This window comes from Puntigrus tetrazona, chromosome 11 (genome assembly GCF_018831695.1).
Source record: "Puntigrus tetrazona isolate hp1 chromosome 11, ASM1883169v1, whole genome shotgun sequence".
Lineage (NCBI taxonomy): Eukaryota > Metazoa > Chordata > Actinopteri > Cypriniformes > Cyprinidae > Puntigrus > Puntigrus tetrazona.
Window position 1 is genome coordinate 19,572,267 of NC_056709.1, and position 20,554 is coordinate 19,592,820.

At 39.0% G+C, this 20,554-nt stretch overlaps 1 protein-coding gene across 1 annotated transcript in view; it reads left to right on the forward strand.

The window, feature by feature from the left end:
• The first annotated feature begins 6,320 nt into the window (after positions 1-6,320).
• The window catches only part of foxp4 (forkhead box P4), a 119,678-nt gene continuing 105,444 nt past the window's right edge, over positions 6,321-20,554 (forward strand). Inside the window, exon 1 of the mRNA XM_043252382.1 lies at positions 6,321-6,841. The gene's annotated coding sequence lies outside the window, so the exon portion shown is untranslated. The remainder of the gene's footprint in view (positions 6,842-20,554) is intronic.

The window sequence follows — 20,554 nt, forward strand, 5'->3', positions numbered from 1 at the left end:
TAAAAACTACATTACACCATTTGGCTAGAGTATGTAACCACGGAAATGAATCAAAACAGTTGATAAAATATATCTTAAACAGTCACTCAAAATTCATAGTAATTTAAATAATTTAATGTGTTGTGTATTTTTATGTTTTATGTATGTATTTTATTAAATCGTATTTGCTTAATGCTTGTTTGTAATTTTGTTTTATTGGAATTGAAGTTGAAAAAACGTTTTTTATTCCAGAAATATATTTTTTATATAACAATATATTATATTGTTTATTGAATTCATGTGATGATATATATCAATATATAATATATATATATATATATATATATATATATATATATATATATATATATATATATTACATTTGTCCTAGTAATAGAGTGAAGGTTTAAAATATATGCTTAATCATAGAATTACATTTGATATATAATTAAATATTATCTCATTTGATGTAAATTTTTATTGTTTGTTTGTTTGTAATTTTGGATTACTAGACCTTGTAAAATAGCATTGTGTGAAATGTGAGAATCAACCTTCTGTTTATCTAAAATGAAGAATCAGTTATTTTTTTTTTTACATTTATATCATATTTATTTGTTTATGGTTTGCCTGTTTGAATTACTATTTAAAAATTAGTTGTTTTGGCTTATAAATAACGTATCAGTTTTAATCCAATCTTTTATTTATTCAGTGCTGTGGATATAAAAACGGCGCTATTCTTTTCTTCCCTCCTGTGAAAAATGATAAAATAAAGAATATGTCAACACTATCTATAGGTAAAAGCCAACAATAAATGCTCCTCTTGTGGTCCCTCATATCAGATCCAGATGTCTCTTTGACACCGGCACAGGGAGACAGAACTCTGATGTATTTTATATTGAAACCAAATCCAGCATTGAGAGTGGAAATGCCACGGCCTGCGCCGTCTAACAGCTCCTGAAAGAGGCGCGAACCTGAGCGGGCTGACAGTACCTATCCTAACCCAGCATCCTGCGTGCCGGGCCGCCCGCGTGACAGCTCTCCTCGCGCAGTGAAAAAGTCAGGGCTGATTCCTGTGGGATCTCTTCGCAAACAAAGGACAATGCCGCTGGATTTCCTCTGGGAACTGCAAGTTTGGCCGGAAGATTTGGGCATACTGCAGATTGATAATGTCAGTCGGTTGAGATATGGAGTGTCATTTTAGTGAATGCCGGATCAAAAAAAAGAAAAGGCGGGAGGGAGACAGCATGTCATTTGTTTGCTTTGATACAAGATCGCACCCGAGGAAGAGAGCAGAGGGTTTGTGTGTGTGTACAGACACACCGCCTCAACAAGAGACCTTTTGCCGCCTCCTTTTGTATGATCGGCAGCTCTCCTCATATGTACCGCCACTGGCCCCACCTCCAGTGAATGAAAACTTAGCAAACTCCTCTCCCCCTCCCACAATCCCGCAGGCCTCTGTTTCTCCCATCACCCCCTCATCCTCACTATTCTCAGGGGAGCCAGGTGACACTTCAGCCCACTCGCAGAGCCTCTGTGGCTGGGCTACAGCTGCGTCGAGCCGGGCCGAGTCGGTCAGCTCCTCCTAAGTGGCCTCAGGCTAGATTTGAACCCTTTTTTCTGTTTGAAAAACGCGGCACCTTAAAACAGCTCGTTAAACGGCGGCCTCATCCCGGTTCCTTTTTTCCTTCCCGACTGATCTGGGTTTTTTTTTTTTTTTTTTTGACAGCTTTATTCAAGATGAAGTTCCTCACATGACACGGGCCGTTAGGATCGGTTACCGCTCCCCGAAGACAGCTCGGCCATGTGGTTTATGTGAGGATGGATACAGTGTTGACAAAAAGACGAGTGCGAGGGGAAAGACCTGGGAGAGAGAGAGAGAGAGAGAGAGAGACACGGCAGCAGAGGAGTAAACAATACTGCGCTGCTTTATTTAACACCCTCTAACCGAAGCCAGCTGGGCCTGTAAACACGTTTATGACGATTTAATGAAAACATGCTGGTGTGTCTATGATCTTCCTCACCAATCAAACAGTGTAATTTGTATCGCGTACACTGCCACTGTCTTGTGGCACAAACAGTGGCTTGCAGCTGTCACCATAGTGTCTTATTCAGAGGTACAGTTTCAATACTGCTAAACGGCCCTTTTGACTTTTTCCTCCAATTTCTCCATGAGATCTCTAGGGCGGTTGGTTTTGTTTAAATTTTCTTTGCCATTATTTGTAAAAGTAATTATATATATATATATATATATATATATATATATATATATATATATATATATATATATATATAGCTTAATACCACACAACATAAATGAGGCACACTTATAATAAACTTACCACTCTGCATCCTCAGGCAATGGCCTGTAATTCACTTACGTCTGTAAGTGAGTTGGCCTGTGTGTTTGTGTGTGTGTGTGTTTGTGTGTGTGTGTGTGTGATACTGGGTTGTTCACTGCCTGCTGAAATGCAATTTAGGCTATTGACACATGTCATAAATTACCTTAAAGATTATGACACAAAACCTACATAAATAAACCCAAACCCATCTTCTACTTTACTTCTGGTTTTTATTTTATCCTCTGGTTGATTATTTTTTTTATTTAGGAGCAGACACTGAAAACTTCAGGTTCGATACATTAAAAGCACTTCCGGCATAAAGATGATACTACAAAAATGTATTTCAGCTTCAGGCACTTTATGGGAGTGAATAGGGCCTGTAATCTGAAAAAAATTAAAATACTCACTGTTGTAAACAATATGTAAACAAATAAATTAATAATATTAATAACAATGCATTTTCGGGTTATTTTAGAACTTAATTGCTCAATGTGAACAAATTGAGAGCTCACGTAATGCACACATTTTCCCAGGAAAAAAAAAAAAAAAAAAAAAAAAAAAGTTTCTGGTATGTCATGTGATTTTATAAAATAATAAGATTTCACATTTTAGCTTTTCGATTCTCAAAAGACTGACCCGATTCATTTCTGCTGTAAGCACCGCAACATAACCTTTTTTTTTGTACATAAATTTTTGTGGTGACCGACATTATGCCACAAATACTGTCAATTGAGCAGATATGCATCGAACCCAGAATATTCCATTAAAGTGCTCCGTTTACCGACTAAGCAAGTGTATCGCCGAAGTTCAATGCTAACTACTTTTTATCAGTTTTAACGCACCTCATAAGCCTCATCAAGTTCTCCAGTGCGTCTAAACCCTTTTTTTTGTTTTTAAGTCATTCTCTCTCTGAATACTGACATATTTCTCTTTAATTATGTGGGGGAAAATGTTGTAGAACAGCCAATTCGTGTAGCCAATTATGTTTAATTTAATTACCTGTCGACTTTGATAATTATTACCCCTGATTAACCACAAAGCCAGCTCTTAAATGTTAATCGAAAGTGCTAGATGAAAGTGCTGAGGAGTTTTTATTTTTTCATTCATAAAAGAGAATGTTATTAGATTACAGTGACTAAGATGCTCACCTTTGTCTTCGGCTGTAATATGTCTGAAGGGCTGCATGGCTCTTGTTCGCTCGCAGTGTCCTTGCTTCAGTCCAGCAATGCCGTCACGGACCACGAAGGCTTTTTTTCCCCAGCATCGTCCGTCTTGTTTACTGTCCCTAAGGACATTATGCCAGCGCAAACAAGTAAACAAACAAACAGACACATGCAGATAGCATCGCCAAATATCCCTCTGCCTCGCAGGGGTGAGAAACAGAGTCTGAAAATAACAAACAGATGAACGAGTAAACAAACAACATACAGTAAATAGAAGTGTTGTTTTCCAATGTCCCCGGGCTCCGCTGGTGTTCCTGTAGCAGAGAAGAGAGGAAATTGAGTCCACCGTGCGCAATATGTTTCTTTTTATGCGGTTTATTTTGTAAAAATGACCAAAATATGAAGCAAATTCTAAGCAGTTTTCTCTGTGTGTGTCTGGGTACGCATGGGTGGTTCTCAGGGATCGTAACGGCGTGGAACCCTGATACTTTTGGACTTGATCCTCGGCTTTGATGTCAGCTTTGGGACTGATGAGGTAACAAACATTCAGATCTTTAGCCGAGTGAGAATTCGCCCTCCTTGTGGTCATATGACGGCATGTCACAACAATACTAATCAAAATGGCTTACCGAGTCTGTGTGAACGGAAGTACGATTGTAACGGCCATGTTTTTTTTTTTCCCCATTAAAAATGTGAAAGTTCATCAGTTCATCATTATGGATTTTATGTAGAGATAAGACGCATCACAGATGTGTGTACACTGTAAATAAAGACTTTTTTTTTTACTAAATAATAAATAATATATTTCATAAATAAATACTGCACTTTAAAAATGTTATTTGCAAATTGTTTGTGACATTTAGCAATTTTAGCAACTTTTTTTTAGTGTATAGGCTTATAACGCTTAGTGAGAGGTCAAGGGAAATTGGTTAAAATGGGGGAATCTGTTACTTGCACATTCAGGTGTAATCTTGTTTGCATGTGTGTGCTTGTGTGAGGTGAACTGTAGGAGAGCCAGTCATCCTATGGGTTCTTCGTAATCCTTTTCGTGAGTGCCTCATTAGCCTGTGATGGCCAAACCGCAAGAGTGTTTAATCTTAACCCCGTGACGGCGAGCAAAGCGATTCTCTTCTTCTGTCCATCTTACCGCGGGCTCAAGGTATCTTCGTCACGCGCGTGAGGCAATGCGAGTTTTAGAATTGATTGTTTGTTTGTGTGCGCGCGTGCTAATAATGTTAAACCGATGGGGAACTTTGCAAACGTGCACACACAAGATCAAAACCGTCTAGCGTTCTTTTGTTCCTCAAAATATTCTAAAAGTGTATGGTTTATTTTTTTTTTTTCTCAGCCTCGTGATTAAAGACACAGTAGTAGCGGACAAATAACTTTTCAGTAAATCTAAAACAGTCTAAAAGTTGAGTCTTTTTTTTTTTTTTTTTTGGCCAGGACTCTGAAGTCCATATGGCAGGACGTAGAAGTGAAGTCAGCATTGTTTTATGAGCCTGCTGCTTTCATTTTAGGCCAGCATGGCTACATCTTGGGTTATTGATTTTTCTAATGAATATGTCTTGACTAATGGGGGTCGTATCCTATTGTCCGGTGGAGATGTGAATGATTGCCTTTTTTGATGGTTGAAGTAAAAGAGGATTTTTGCTGAGAGAAACTTTCCACTGACCATAAAATAAATCATATTTGAACATTTTTGATAAAATGACAGATTACCGATAAAGCGTCACCTTGACTATCCATTAAAAGTTGGAGTGATTTTCATAAATCAACAACTTTCTGACATGTGGTCATGAGCGTTGTTTTCAATAATAATATTAACACAACTGCACACCTATTATTTATACTTGAATTAGTTTATATATAACTAGTGTGTGTGTGTGTGTGTGTGTGTGTGTGTGTGTGTGCGTGTGTGTGTGTAACCCTGTACCACAAAACTAGTCTCAAGTCACATGGGTATATTTGTAGCAATAGCCAACAACACACTGCATGGGTCAAAATTGTCTATTTTTCTCAATGCCAAAAATCATTAGGATATTAGGTAAAAGTCTTGTTTAATAAAGATATTTTGTAAATGTCCAACCATAAATATATCAAAATGTAATTTTTCTGATCAGTATGCTTTGTTAAGGACTTAATTTGTGCAACTTTAAAAGGAGATTTTCTCAATATTAGATTTTTTGCTACCTAGGCTAAATATAGTCCTTTCCTAAGCGTATTTATTCAGCTTTCAGATGACTTTTAAAAAAATAATAACTTTCAAAAATATGGCCCTTTTTAGTATTAGTATTAGTGATTAGTATTGTAGCCCAGGGTCAACACACACGTACGTACAGTAACTGTACTGATATAATAGTAATATAGCAATATATTTGTGTAGCCTATGTACATATTATAAGTATATACTTGCACTATACCATGCTATCTCTCTAGATATCTATATTATCGGTATATAATATTTTGACAAGGATTATACACGTTTTAAACAATAATCAGGGCACTGCTGTAATAGTAAGCAGTAGAATGTTTAGAACAGTTTTCTAACAATTATTGGCCACAAATCAAAGTACGACTGAATGATGGCAAGCAGCGAGAACAAACTTGTTGTTTGCTGAGGAGTAGATGAGGAGCAGGTAACGGTTCCCGCGGTGAGCTCGTCCTTTGACTAACATCTGTTGCTCGTCAGTAACCACAATGGCCAAACTAAACCCGCGATGCGCGCGCAGGTGAAGAGATCAGCGCCCGCAGCGCGCGAGGTTTTGCGTCGTGCTTCGAGCAGCTGCGGCGCAGAAGATGTGCGCGCCCCCGTTCTAGACGCATTACGGTAGACCAAACTGTCCCCTAACACATCGCCAACACAAGACACAAGCGGAGTAATTCAACACTGATTTCTCTGCGAATGAGCGAGGAACAGACGAGATGCCAAAAACTCCAGCGAGAAGCATTATTGGGACTTTAGGAAAACTCGCCGTGTGACTAACTGAGAGAAACCGAGAAGACCCGAAGCGACGAGGAGGCGTAAAGAGCCGCGTGCTTGTTCTTCATGAACTTTGAGGAGCGCTGTGACCATGCAGCCTTTGAGCTAGTGCACGATTATTGTTTCCACTTATCACCCTTCTGAGTGACCAGTCTGAGAGAGGAAGCCAGTCAAAAAGGAAAGGAAGACTAATAAAGACAGTTGTCGTTGAAAGTAATGGTCTGAAGACATCACTCATAGAACAGGATTTTTTTTTCCTTTTGCGTTGCTCTGCTGAAGGTTTCTGGGATCACTGGGACATTCACGAGAGCTGGAGGGACACATCCACATGGTCCAGCCGTAGAGTGAAAGTAGAGTTCTTCACAATATCCTAACAGGTTCATATCCACTTTTTTTACTTCTTCTTTTTCTTTCTTCTTCCTATTCGTTCCTCGCGGGATTAAGCGTTTGTAATATTAAAATACATCCCAGATTTGAATTCATGCACGCGTTATCGCGCACACACTTATTCAGATCAATAGAAAGAGATAATAGTCAAGTGTGTTTTCGTAGACTTTTTTTTTTTTTTTTTGCAAACGGGATACTAAAGCTCTCGGTGTCACAATAGATTTGACGACGTAACTTTTTTTTTTTTTTTTTTTTTTTACCTCACACTTTTAAACCGGAGACGAAAGCGTGTTATTATTCTGTACGAGAGAATAATAGGCTGACTGAACGTGGATTACAGATATGCACGTTTTTATTTAATAAAATACGTAATTAATAACGTGGAAAAGTTTTAGTTAAAAATGAACCCCGATCGTGGAAGAAAAAAAAAAAAAAAAGACCGAAAACAAGTTTAGTGAACATGTGCAACTGACTTTGAAAATCACCTGCTTTGAAATCTGGTCAAAACGACAAACAATAATAAGTAAATCTAGAATAAATCTGTTTTACTTCGCATTTATTCATTTTTATTTTATGTATTTATATTTATATGCTTTCCAACCATACGCTGCTTTCACAGAAACGTAGATATTGCTTGGCCTTGGCGACAAAACTCCACAATTTAAATTAATAAACAACACTAAAGCATTCACATAAATTAAAGAGTTTAATTACGCTTATTTTACGTAAGTTGGCTTAATGTTTTTTTTTTTTTCTTTTCTATTATTATCCGTCAAGCTTATTGTTTTAACAGGCCTTCAGCAAATACTGCTTTCTTTTTAGGCAAATGACCCATAAATTCTCACTGGTAAGTTTTAATTTTTTAGTGTTAAGAAATAATTATTTATTATAGCGAAACGTGAAGAGAAGTGAAGCGAACGTGTAGAAGTTTATTCGGGGTGTTTGGTGTCCGATGTGCAACTGAAGCAATTAAATATTGCAAATGTTACGAAACAAATAAAATAAAGATTAGCTCGGCATGCATGATTATCCTATTTATAATCATTAATCCAAATGTCAATTACGGTTACAGCGAGGTGCAGTGACACCAGAAAGCTTCGTGTGGATGAAAAAATGCGATTTCAAACAGAGGTGAAAATACCGATTTTGAACTTTAAAAAGATAATGTAATTTTATTATTGTCCTACCGGTCAGTTTTCGCCTCGCCTGCAGGCTACGGGTTAACAGACAAAACCCTCACTAACTTATGTAATGCAAAACCTAACGTTATTATTTAGGTTAGTGATTCATTTTTACAGTGCTGCACGGATAAGATGAACTTTTGCTTCGTTGTTGTTGTTTCGTGATCAAATCAGCGCTCTCAAACGCTCGCAACAAGCAAAACTAGCACAAAACAAACCAGCAACAATTTAAAGATGCCAGTCCGAGACGTTAAAAGTGGATCTGCAGAAGGTGCTACAGATCAGGAGTTGTACCGAGTGCACTATAATCCAGCTCTCTTTCTGTTCTTGTTTTTTTTTTTTTTTTTTTGAGAATAAATCTTTACATAAGTACAAGAAAAATGCACATTCGCATCATAACCGGTGTCGTGTTATTAAGAAGCGATCGAGGGAGATTTGGACACAATTCATTTAAATCTAATAGAAAGTGCAGGTGAAGCTTTGCTCATTTCACTCTTGAGGTATACTGCACAATGCAACTATATTAAATCACAAGATAAACACATTATACAACAGTGAGGGAGAGTGCTAAATTATTTACTTTGTAGCAAAATATTTCTGACATTCGGTTAATTCAATCTTTTAATTATTTAATCTTCTTTTTTTTTATATCAGCAACAGCATTTAAACTTGCATGAATAGGCTTAGGAATTAATTGAATGAAAGTGTGCTTTCATGAAATAATATTTAGTTTCTATACATGTACATTAGGTACACATCTGTGTGTAAAGACTAATAATTTTTTGTTGTACTAAAACACTTTTTTTTTTGTATCCGAGCTGTACTTGTTTGTTTTCACGATGCCCGTTCTTTGATGTATATTGCCTCTTGTGATAAACAGATTCCCTGCTAATTGAAATGTGACATGTGTAAATGTAAATGAACATAAGCATAAAGTGATGAATACAATTTCCATTTGATCTGCTTGTGCGACAGATGAGTGAAGCGATTGAATGACGTTATGTGCTTAGAGTAAAAGTGATAATTCATGAAGTTGATAAAGAATACAGCGTTTCGTTCAGAGGGGGCATGAAAATGGCAGTAAAGTGGGTAATTTAGTTACTTGCATGGCCGTCAAGCAGCTGCAAGCGGCAACAACTACACCTCAGCTGATAGTTTTAGCACTCTATTTCTAACGGCGGACACCAGACTACTTTAGAGTTCTGGTTATAATTGATATATCACTCGTTCTGTGATAAGTGATTGTTTTATGCTGTTCTTCGTGTTTATACAGACTACTAACCTCACTTTCGGAGGTCTTTTAAATATGTTATTTTGATGAATGTGTGGATTGCATGGCAGTCTGGTATTCAGCCCACTGTGGGTATTTTTCTGGGTAGAGAAGGTCTGGAATGTGTTTGTTTTGGACGTTGATGTTGAGACTAACCTGATGCCAGGTGTACATTTAGGCATGTTGCTTTTTGATGCGTATTTTTGGAACGTTTGGTGATTGAAACTTTATTTGAACAACCGGTTTTCTGCTAATGCAAATATATGTCGGTGTGTGCTGTGCAAAAAGCATTTAGTGTGTGTGTGTGCTCTTTTCAAATTCAGATGAGCCTCAGTCAAGTGATTTAGAGGTAAATTTAAGTTTTTCAATATCACGGCTGGTTTTAACACAAAGCACTCTGGTTCTCGTGAAGCACTGTCCCTTAGACCCTCACGTGGCATTTCCACCATTAAACTCTTTTACCGTTCCAAAAATAATGTTAGTTTTCGCACAAGTGCATTTTTAACCAAAGCATTTTGAAGAGCAATACATATCCATCTCTAACTGATTAGGACTTTTTTTTTTTTTTTTTTTTTTTGTCAACCGTACTTTTGGACACCTCTGCTCTCGAAACATGTTTGTGTGAAATATGTCATGCCTACGTTCTCCCTTTCAAATTTCAGCTGACCCTACGTGAAAGGTCAGGCTGAAATTTTCACGCTCGTTTGCGTCTTTGAATGCACCAGCTCCGGCGCTGACCAGCGGCAACCACCACCAGCCGTAGATTAAACATGTGGTTTTAATTGAAGATGTTTTTTGGTGGAACGGGGCTGAGGCTGAGCATTTTTTTTTAGTGGATGTGAATAATAAATTATGCACGTTTTTAGACAGTGAGGGCTGCTTTTATTGCTAGTCGGAGAGTGGTGTCATTTTCTCCTCAAACTCTGAGCCTTGAAAGGGGGGGGGAAGGAGCTAACGGCACATACGAAAAAATTTACACTCAAGCAATTTCAACCAACTTCTGCATCTGTAAATTAAAACCCAAAAAGGCTCCAGAGTGAGGGATGTTTTCCAGATGACAATGTTGATCTGATTAGTTGATATCGAAAAGATCTGGCGTTAAAGGTTTCAGCTTTGAGAGAGACCAGACTGCAGCACGGAAGTGCCGTCTCGACGATCTGTCAGCCTCAGATGCTGCTAGATGTTGCTTTTTTTTATGGTGTATTTATTCCCAACGTGAATTTAAATCTCCACTTGAACTCCTAAGCACAGTTTCTCTTTACCGTGACCTCAGTGGCACATTTTTTTTTGCAGTTTTTTGGTTTTCGCACACAAGGTTTCCTGTGTGGGGAGGCTTCACGCCGGGTTTCGGGAGAGTGCCAGGCTGTTATGAGGTGATGACTGTCTTAAAGAATGACCCTAGCGTTTGCTTAGAGAGAGGAAGGGCCCATTTCCGATGAGCTGGGGAAATGTGGTAGAGGGAAAAGCGGGGTGTTCGCTGGACGGAAATGACAGTACTTGAGTCTGAGATGTTGATCACTACTTCTCTATATCCATTAGCGGAGCACCTCAGGAGAGATCATTGGCAGTTCGGGGGCCGCAGACATGGGTGGAAAGTAAAGTAGTACACTGCACGGTCGGTCACCAGTTGCAACTAGCTTTTCCTGAGCAAAATGATTCCAACAGTACCTGTTGGTTTGATAAAGAACATTGCGTATTGATTGTCGAAGCCTAGATCGTCTGAGTGAGGATGCAACCTGAAGTCATAAACTTGCTCCCTGTGGCCACCGAAGCTGCTTCTGCTAAGTTTGCGTTCCAGCTGACAGCTGTATTTGTGTTATGGATTTTCTCTCAGTCCGCCGTCTCCCCCCTCGAGCCTTCACCCCCTCCACGAAGGTCTTTATAACGCCATTCGCTGTATATTTTAAAAACCCCAGCGTAACGCTGACAAGCCATCATGTCCATCAGAGAACGGCGGAGAGCGGGCGCATCAGTAAAGCTCTTTGGGAGAGAAGGGAGCAAAGTTTCGGCACTGTCACAAAAGACGTGACGTGATGTCAGAGTGACAGCTGCGGCTTGTTTGAATGCGTCTTAGTAAAGTTTTCCAGAGGAGCCCAGTTCTATCGCTGATAAAATTCCACTCGCGACGCCAAACGCTAAGCTCTCAAAACAGCGATGGTGATTACTGAAAACTTCTGCCTAAACAGGAGAGGAGAAAACCTCTGATGTTTTATTCCTTTCCACATTGCCTGGCTTTGTTGGGCGGCAGTGGCGGGAGGAATTCTTGTCAGTGTTGCCGGCCGCGGTAAACCTTAGTCCGGGTTTAAAACTCTAATCCACCCCCAGCCGCCGAAGGTGCGAGCTGTTCGTTCCTGAGGGAGTTTCTGGCACTGCACTGTACGCTTGGATAAATCCCCCTCCCCACTGTGTGACCATATAAGTAATAACCATATAAATGCATCTAATTTTCATTCGCTAATCCGTAAAGTAGCAGCGGAATGGAGAAGTGTTGGTTTCTTTTATGGTATTAGTAATGGGTAACAAGGGGATGCCTACTTAAGTTATTTGCATTTGAAATGGACGAACGTGATACATCTTCTGACAGAATTATCTTTTAACCATGTGTAAAACAAAATCAGATTCGTCCTTCTGTTTTTGATTGACGCGTTCTGCCTCTCTTTCTTCTGCCCCTTTTGTAATTCCTACACAACTTTCTTACACACTTCGCATTTCATTTTGCATCGCAGAGAAATCGCATTTTCAAAACGTACAGCATGTTATAAATACCCCAATCCATGCGTTTCTTTATGAAGCGTAAGGGCTCGTCTCTTTTTTTTTTTTTTTTTTTTTTTTTTCCGCCTCTCCTCTGATGCTTTTGTGGTGAAGTGTCTTGTCTTGGTGGGGGGTGAAGAGCGCGAGAAGCGCAGCGCGACACACTCGCGTCGCAGGGAAAAAAAGCACGTTATCTAGCGCTAACCATCACACACCAAATAATGCAAGGGCTTTTACACATGGACACAGACTCAAAGACACCGTAAAAAATTCTTGAGGTAGGATTTGTAGAGAAACACTAAAAAAATACGTATAAGTATATTTATGCGGTCTAAAATAATAATAATAATTATTTTTACCAGTTTAATTGTTTATGTTCTAATCAGGCATACTGATATGTAAAAAGTGAATTTTCGTTACATTTTGTTCGAAAACCAGCTTTTGTTAAGATAACTGGGAAGAAAGAGCAAATATAGTATATTTTCATGTTTTCAGAAAAATAGAGTGAGAGGGGAAAAAAAAAGCGATTTCTGCTCTTAGTTTTAAAACGTGTGACGAGCGCTGCTAACCGTTGGTTAGAGTTGCCTTTTGCTCTCGGCTGTGGTCTGTGAGCATTGTTGACCAGGGGACATCTGCCACTATATTATCCCCAGCTGTTATCTGAATAATTGTATGGTAACCCCCCCCCTTCACACACACACAGACAGCCCCTCACTCTCCATTCATCGGAGCGCTAAAGGGAGAAGTCAGGGAGAGTATTTTCCTGCAGAGGGGTCGAGGAGAGAAGGAGGGGTGGATGGGTTAGGGGAGCCGGTCAGACTTCATACCGGTTGAGCTTTTCTTGCTGGTAGGTTGGGGGCATGATGGGGCTCTGTACCGGTATGATGTCTGCCCTCGCGGTCACTGCCAGTCGGCTGACATCTGTAATGGGATTCTACATCCGTACCCTTGCTTCCCTGGGAAATAACCCAGCCGCTAAACCTAGGATTACCACTCCTGTCCAGGACTTTTCCACAGGAGTGGATAAGTTTTGCGCTTTGTTTTCTCTCTCTCTCACACACTTTTTTTAATTCACTCTTTTTTTTTTTTTTTTCTTTGTGTGGCACTGGCTTTTTTGAAGCTCTGGTTCGTGTGAATAAACAAAGTGCTTTGGAAAATGTTTTTTTATATAAATATTAATTCTATTATAAATCTATTATACGATGCAGTTTTCATTCACAATTGAATAATGCATATGAATTCATTGCATGTGCTGTTGAAGGCTTTTTTTAATATTAACCTTTACAACTACGTTTATATTAAAACTTTGGTAGTTGTTTAGGAATATGTTTTAAAATTGCATTTATATAAATGCGTAAGTGTGAAATGAAAACGCAACCATTACGCATCTATCCTCACTTTTTTATAACGTTTTTAAAATGGCAGATTTAAAAAAAAAAAAAAAAAAAAAGAAGCGGATGTGTGTTTCTTGCACTTTTTCAGCACAGCTTTAATATACTTTGTACTTCAATGGGTGCTGGCGCCAACGACTGTCTATAGAGTGATATAATTTGAACCAAATTAACTGTAGCTAAATAAATAAGTCATTAGCAATTTTTCAGCTATTTTTCACTGATGTTCTCTTTGCAGCTATTTGATAGGCTTTATCCGGGCTTTCACACTTGCGCCCACCCACATACCGAAAAGGCAAACTCCTGCCCTGGTCTGTTTTCAAACCTCTGATCACCGGATGACACCGGGGCGACTTGAAGTGGTGTGACCTCTCGAACTTTCTTTCTTACCTCTCTCTTATTCCATATTCTTTAAATCTGTGTGTCGGAAGACATTTGTGCACAGACATCGTACCTTTTCAAATTAATTAGTCTCCTGGCATCCTTGAACTCGCGTTGAAAGGGGACTGAATGCTTTAATTAAAAAAGGAATGATGGCCAAATTCATGTTCCTTCACACACATGCGCTTTTTTTATGGGGAGGAATTGCATTGCTGTGATATTGGGATGGCATGGCGTTCTATGGTAATTTTTCACTTTCAATTTGAATTACCTTTCCTGACATGACCCGTGCCCGGACTTTATTAAAGGAATCTACATGATAAAAGTTGCAGATAACTCTAGATAGAAAGGTGTTGTGATTGTATGCTTAATTTTGAAACTAGCATACCTAATCTTTACTTCATTTCTTTTCAATCAAGCGATCATTTTTATCAGATAAATTGGCGAACAGATGAAAGGCCGAAGCCTCAGATGTAAACCTATTCCTTGCATTAAAACCTGATTAAATTTGGTTAAAGAGTTTGCGTGCAGCATTTTATCACATTCAAACCTTTCTTTTTTTTTTTTTTTTTGAATAGGTCGTGAGGAAGGACTTTTTTTTCCGCGTGTGTGATCTTTTGTTAAAAGTTGTTAGTTGTCATAATTGCCGTGCAGTTTCTAGAAAAAAAAAGAAAGATTTAATTTCCTGCAGGTAGAATAACAATTAGTGAAAAATGTTTTGAAAACTGCAGATAAAAAAAGGGCATTATGACCGCTGTCCACAGGTGAGCTATTCTCCTCTATCGAATCAACTGTCGCAACTCTTTTTAAAATTCGTTTTGCCCCACCCCCAGGTTTCTTTTGAAATTAGTTATGGATAAATCACAAATGCTGTATTTCTTCAAGGACTAACATAAATTTTGGATTTGCTTTAAAGGTATCTGGAATACCAGTTTGCAATAAAAATGTAAATCTGAAAAAGTTACCACACTCTCTAAAACCTGCTTATAGATAGATAGATTAGTATTTTTTTTACATCTACAGCCAGTTGGAGTCGAAGGAAAGAAGGAAACGTTTACAGTGGTGAGTTAGGCTGACGAGTCAGTTCCTTTATGAGGCTTTATGCTGGGCGTTTGTAAAAAGCTGGCCGGAGAGAAGTTTCCAGCACATCTCCTGGGTGCTATTAGGCTGAGACGTCTGCGAGTGCAAACCTCCACCGTCCCTCCCGGTAACGCTCCGCGGTTTAGAGCAATCACTTTCCGCACACCAGCTTGCCATGGCTAATTTCAAAAACACAGCCGTGGCTTGTCCCTCACACTCCCCTGCAAAAAAAAAAAGCTAAACTAAACCCCGCAGGCAGCATGTTTGATAATATGGATTTTGTTTCACTTTGGATTCTGATCTGAAAACTGGTTCGAACCTGTTCAATCGAGGATTTTTTTTTTTTTTTTTTTTTTTTTCACTGAAATGTTTTGACAATAGAGGTAAAGCGTTCACCCCGTTCAGTTACTTTAACTTTTCTCTTCAGCTTGTCCGAAAGGTTATTTTTATTTGAAACCGATAATGCTTTTCTTAAAATTTGACGGGTCTGATTTGCAAGGAGACTGTGAGGATTGGGGAAAAAAAAAAAAAAAAACAAGAAATGAGGTGGCTGCATTAGGAACCAAAGCGGTGCTTGATTGACTGGCGGTAAGCCGAACCCCTCAGTGGAGTAATCAGCATCCCCCAATCATTCAATAAACACCTAATCAGACTAATCGACCCATTCCCTGTAGGAAGCAAAGCTCGTGGTCTCACTCACACCTTGAGGGAGACAATGCGGATGAAGAGTAGTCTGGTCGCCGTCCGTTAGGGTCTCCACGTTTTTCGATAAATGCTCACTATATGTATGTAATTTTATTTAACTTTTTTTTTCTCTCAACTGGGGGTTTATTATCCACCGCTGTGGTCAGCAAGACTTATAGGTTTGCGTGTGGTCAGTCAAGCTCTGGAAACTCTGCACTTCATGTTATGGAAACCCCCCAAAATAAACGTCGAACGTGAGGAATTTGATAAATGCTCTGATTAGTTGGCCACCCTATTTCACAGATAAAGAATGAGCGTAATGCAAGAGGAGGAGGGGGAAATGAAAGAAAATATATGTGGCTGTTCCAGTAAAAAATAGAATTAGTGTCTCATCACCTGTTTTATCTCGGTATATTAATGTGTCGTCCTCAGCAGCTCATCCCAAGGTTGTCTGGCGAAATCGTTTTAGCGCCGTGTGTGTTGGCTGACTTTCAGAGCGACGCGCCTCTCTAGCCGAAGCCTCCTTCTTACCCGACTCTGACATGCACTGTCTTATCTTCTTGACAACTTTGTCCACAGAGACGTTCCAAAGATATTGATATTACAATGTATTTTATTGTAATGAAATATGTGTTAAGCTTTACTTTGTCAAATATGACTTATCGCCCCCCTTAGATCCTCTGTCTGAGGAATCTGGGATGCCGTACTGTTAGAGTTGCTCTGAAAAAACTGAAAGGCTCATAAAAAAGAGCTGCTTTTCGCTTGTCTGAAAAGCACATTTGTATCTTTGGCTTCTCCTCTTTCTTTAATTTGGCTAAAGGTTCACCTCCAGCCGAGACAGCAGTTCAGAAACACCTCAAATACACACACACACACACACACACACACACTCACTCGCTATATCACACACACACACACACACACTGTGCTGGATTATATGAGGAAATAATTCCATACAGCCATCCATCCTGTAAAAGTATTATTCTCTCGTTCTGTCCCCCAACACACACACACACACACACGCACACACACTCTTTCTCTTCCCCTTTTTCTTATATTCCTGCCTGGTAATGAGAATGTGTTAATGAGAGTGAGAGATCTTTCGGGTATAGCGTAATTTATCAGAAAGGCATAGTTTAAAAAAGGAAAAAAAAAATGAGAGAAGAGACAGCCCTTCAAAGAAATTCTATTCTTCTTATTTCTGAATGTTTGATGAGACATTGAAAAGTTTTCTAACGTCATGCGGCCCGAACAGTACAGAACAGTGCGCTGTCTAATCACGCTTCACAGAAAAATGACTTCCAACCAGATTTAATTAACTGATAAGAGGGGCTTCAAATTAATTTTTCAAGGATGTTAGATTTTGATTAAGAAACTCCTAAAAGAAATAGACGAATAATCAATTTTTTAATCAACTTACTCAAATGGTAACTGGTTAATATGGTAATTCTGGCAATTAGGCCAAATGTTGTAGAGCAGCATTTTCAATGCATCCCTGTAAAGAAATTATAATATCTTTACATCTAATTATCACGGTTATTTAATTTTTTGTGTGGCTACCTCTCAATTTCACTATTCAATTTCTTTTCTCTTTTACACCTCTTCCATTAGGTCTGTATTCAAATGAGAAGTTGGAGATAGTATTAAAATGAGACTTTGAAGAGCGCTGAATGGAGTCTTTCAGAAATCCATATTGGACAGATACTGGGTTGCGGGGGGGTGGGGGTGGGGCGCCGAAAGGGAAGTGTTAAATTTAATCGCAGCCGTTTACATTTAAAGCAAAAATGACTCTTGAGATTTCTTAAGCTTTTCGTCGCTTCTGTAGATTACATGAATTAACGGCGTGAACGTATTCATTCTGAATGGACGCCTGCCTGTGAAGGTACAAGAAAATGACTGCGTTAAAAGTTTGAAAGTTTTCCAGTGCGGCGAAACTGATGAGATCTTCACTTTTAATTGTGCTTGAGAAAAGTGAAAAGCTTACATAGCATTATTCGGTAATTAATTTTTTTTAAACAGGTAATTGATATATCTACTGCTTAATCAGCTGCCCGCTTAAAGCCACTCTCTGGGATTTATACATGCTTTGTGTAAATGTTAGGAAATAATAGGCTTGTTGCCATACACTTCCATTTATAAGTTGGGGCTGTTTAAAAATGTGCTTAAAATAAATTATTTACTTTTTTTTTTTTTTTAAGAATCCTAAAAAAAAAATCAGGACAGCTGTTATATATTGATACTCTTAAGAAATGTTTCATAATCGCCCAAATATGAAGGATGACTTGACACTAACATTAATGGCTGCTTAAAATTGATCTTATTCTGTAACAGAAATAAATTACATTTTAAATAGAAGGTAATTTTAAATTAATATTTCACAACATTACGGTTTTAGTTTATTTTGAATTTATTAATTAAGCCTTGGTGAACATCCCAGTGAACTTCCTTCTAAACATTAAAAAAAGATCTTTTGAATGCTACCGATGAATTTTTAGCGATTTGATCATTTTACTTTAGTGCCGAATTTTTCGCGTTTCCTAAAATGTCATTTACTATCGTTTTTGTTATCGCACTAGACGTATTCGTTTCATTCACCAAGTGTTACCCACGTGCCGCGAAACAAGAAAATATTGACAAAACATTCGAGTGCTGCCTTTTCACGACACAAGACCGGCTTCCGTTCCCTTTGAACTCGCTCGCACAAGTGGCTAAGTAGCTTCTCGAACGGGGCCCGGCTAGCAAAAACTCAATATTGAAGGTACATATTCAATTAGCAAAACTCATTAGCAAAACTTGGCGTTTGTTGTTGTTTTTTTTTCTCTTTCTCTCTGGCACAGAATTAATGGTTTTGATATGCTAATTAGTGAGTAATTTAATTTCAAAAGGCCTCAATTAACAGCGGCGTTGTGGACACGATGAAGTTAAGCAGCGTAATCTAATTTGCATTAGTAACGAGCAGGGAGTAATTAGGGGACTAATTAGACACTTCAGACAGCACTTGTGTTTACTTTCTTAATGAAGTGGAGGGCCTTTTTTTCCGTGGGAGCCAGAGTGTGCCAAGCATCAGAGGGGTGGCGGGAGCGGTTGGGGGCGGAGATTTGGCACTAAGAGACGAGTGGCATATGGCGCACTGATCGGCTCCAATTACAAACCCTGCTACCTGTCACGTTAGTGGGCTGGCGACGCGTGTCGTCAGCCGTGCCCGCTCTCGAGTGCCAGTGTGTGTCGGGATAGTCGCACGACATCACGGGCCGAATGGAACCTTCTGGTGGAATTTCACCGCTCTGTGCCCTGGCTCTGCATACTGTCTGATGAGGTCATAGCACAGGGACATGTCAGAGCCATTACGGGCCTCCGCACGCCTGGCCGGATTGGTTTAAAAATTTGTACCAGGGAAGAACCTTCTGCAGAAAATACCAGATGGCCCTTCGTTCATAGAAGACGGAAAGTTTTTTTTTTTTTTTTTTTGTCTTGAAAGAGATCCAGACTTCGGGACAGTAGCAGATGGAGAGGTATCGGGGGCGCAGACTGTTGATGCACGCTGTGACCTGGGCTGTAGTTTGTCTTGCTCTCAATAGTCTCATGTAGCCACTTTATCACATGAGTGACAGGATGGAAATGAAATGAAAAGGAGAGAACACGGCAGAGGAGGTCTCTCCGTCTCCCCTCGCTCTCCCATTTATCTGTCTTTCACTCACTTCCTCTCTCTCTGTTTAGCTTGCTGTCTGGTCATCTGTTTTCCCTACATCTCTTTTGGGGTCTAAGCAGACTCTCTGATAAAAGGATATTTGGCCATGGGCTTGGTACACAAGCCAGTGTTATTTTCTCAGCCGTTGCGTCAATAAGAAGCCCTGCTTCTCCAGGAGTATCCAGGCAGCTCGCAAACATTCCACCAGCTTTTCCAGGCTTTGTCCGGCAGGCGAGTATAAATTATAGCTTTGCTTTTGTTCAGCATTAGTTTTCTTAAAGTGACCACACATACGGGATGATTTATTTTTTTTTTTTTTTATTTTTATGTCTGACCAGGGCTTAACAGTAATTTTTTCCCATGCCAACATTTTCACTGGCCCAACCCTAAATAATTATTTTTAGATTTGTTCATATTTTTCACATTCCAAAAATATTTTTGGCAATTTATTTTTTTTTTTACATAATGTCTATTGACAGAAATATTATTAATTAAAAGGTAACTTTTGTGACTGTGCAAGAGTGAGTAGTATGTGAAGTATATATATTGTCCTTTTTAATTGAAAAAATAAATAAATAATAATAATAATAAAAAAAAAAAAAAAAAAAAAAAAAATATATATATATATATATATATATATATATATATATATATATATATATATATATATATATATATATATATATATATATATATATATATATATATAAAAGTGTTTAAGGTTTTAAAGCATAAGTGAGTGTTGAAGATTAATAGTGATTATTTAATGCAGTTTGGTCAACTGGCCTAAAACTCCTTCACACTGGCCCCAGACCAGCAGGTCATCCTTATTGTTAAGCCATGCTGACTGATGCGAGTGGCACCGAGGTCAAAAGGGAGGCCGTAGTAGATAAACAGTAGGAAGGCCTGGAGTCATCATCTGATGTGCTCATTTATTTGAATTTGTACTGGATCCCATTAAAATGTTGAGAAATGATGGTAAACAGTGTGGCTGTGAGTGTATTCACAGAAGTCTAATTGAGCGCTCGAGTCTGTGTGCTGTTAAAACGGGGGCCCCCTCAGGATGCCGGGGCCAAGCTCGATTTACGTACGAAACACTAACTGCGAGCAAAGCAGCCTGAAAATTTCCGAGTCTGCAAGCCGTCTGTGTCCTTAGCGGCGGACGGCATCAGGTTTCGGGCGGATTTGTTTTTGGATACAGTAGAGCTGTGAAGTTGGCCCGCCCATTAGGAAGGGTGGAGCTGTAGGTGAAAAAGAGGGCAATTTTGATTGACAGC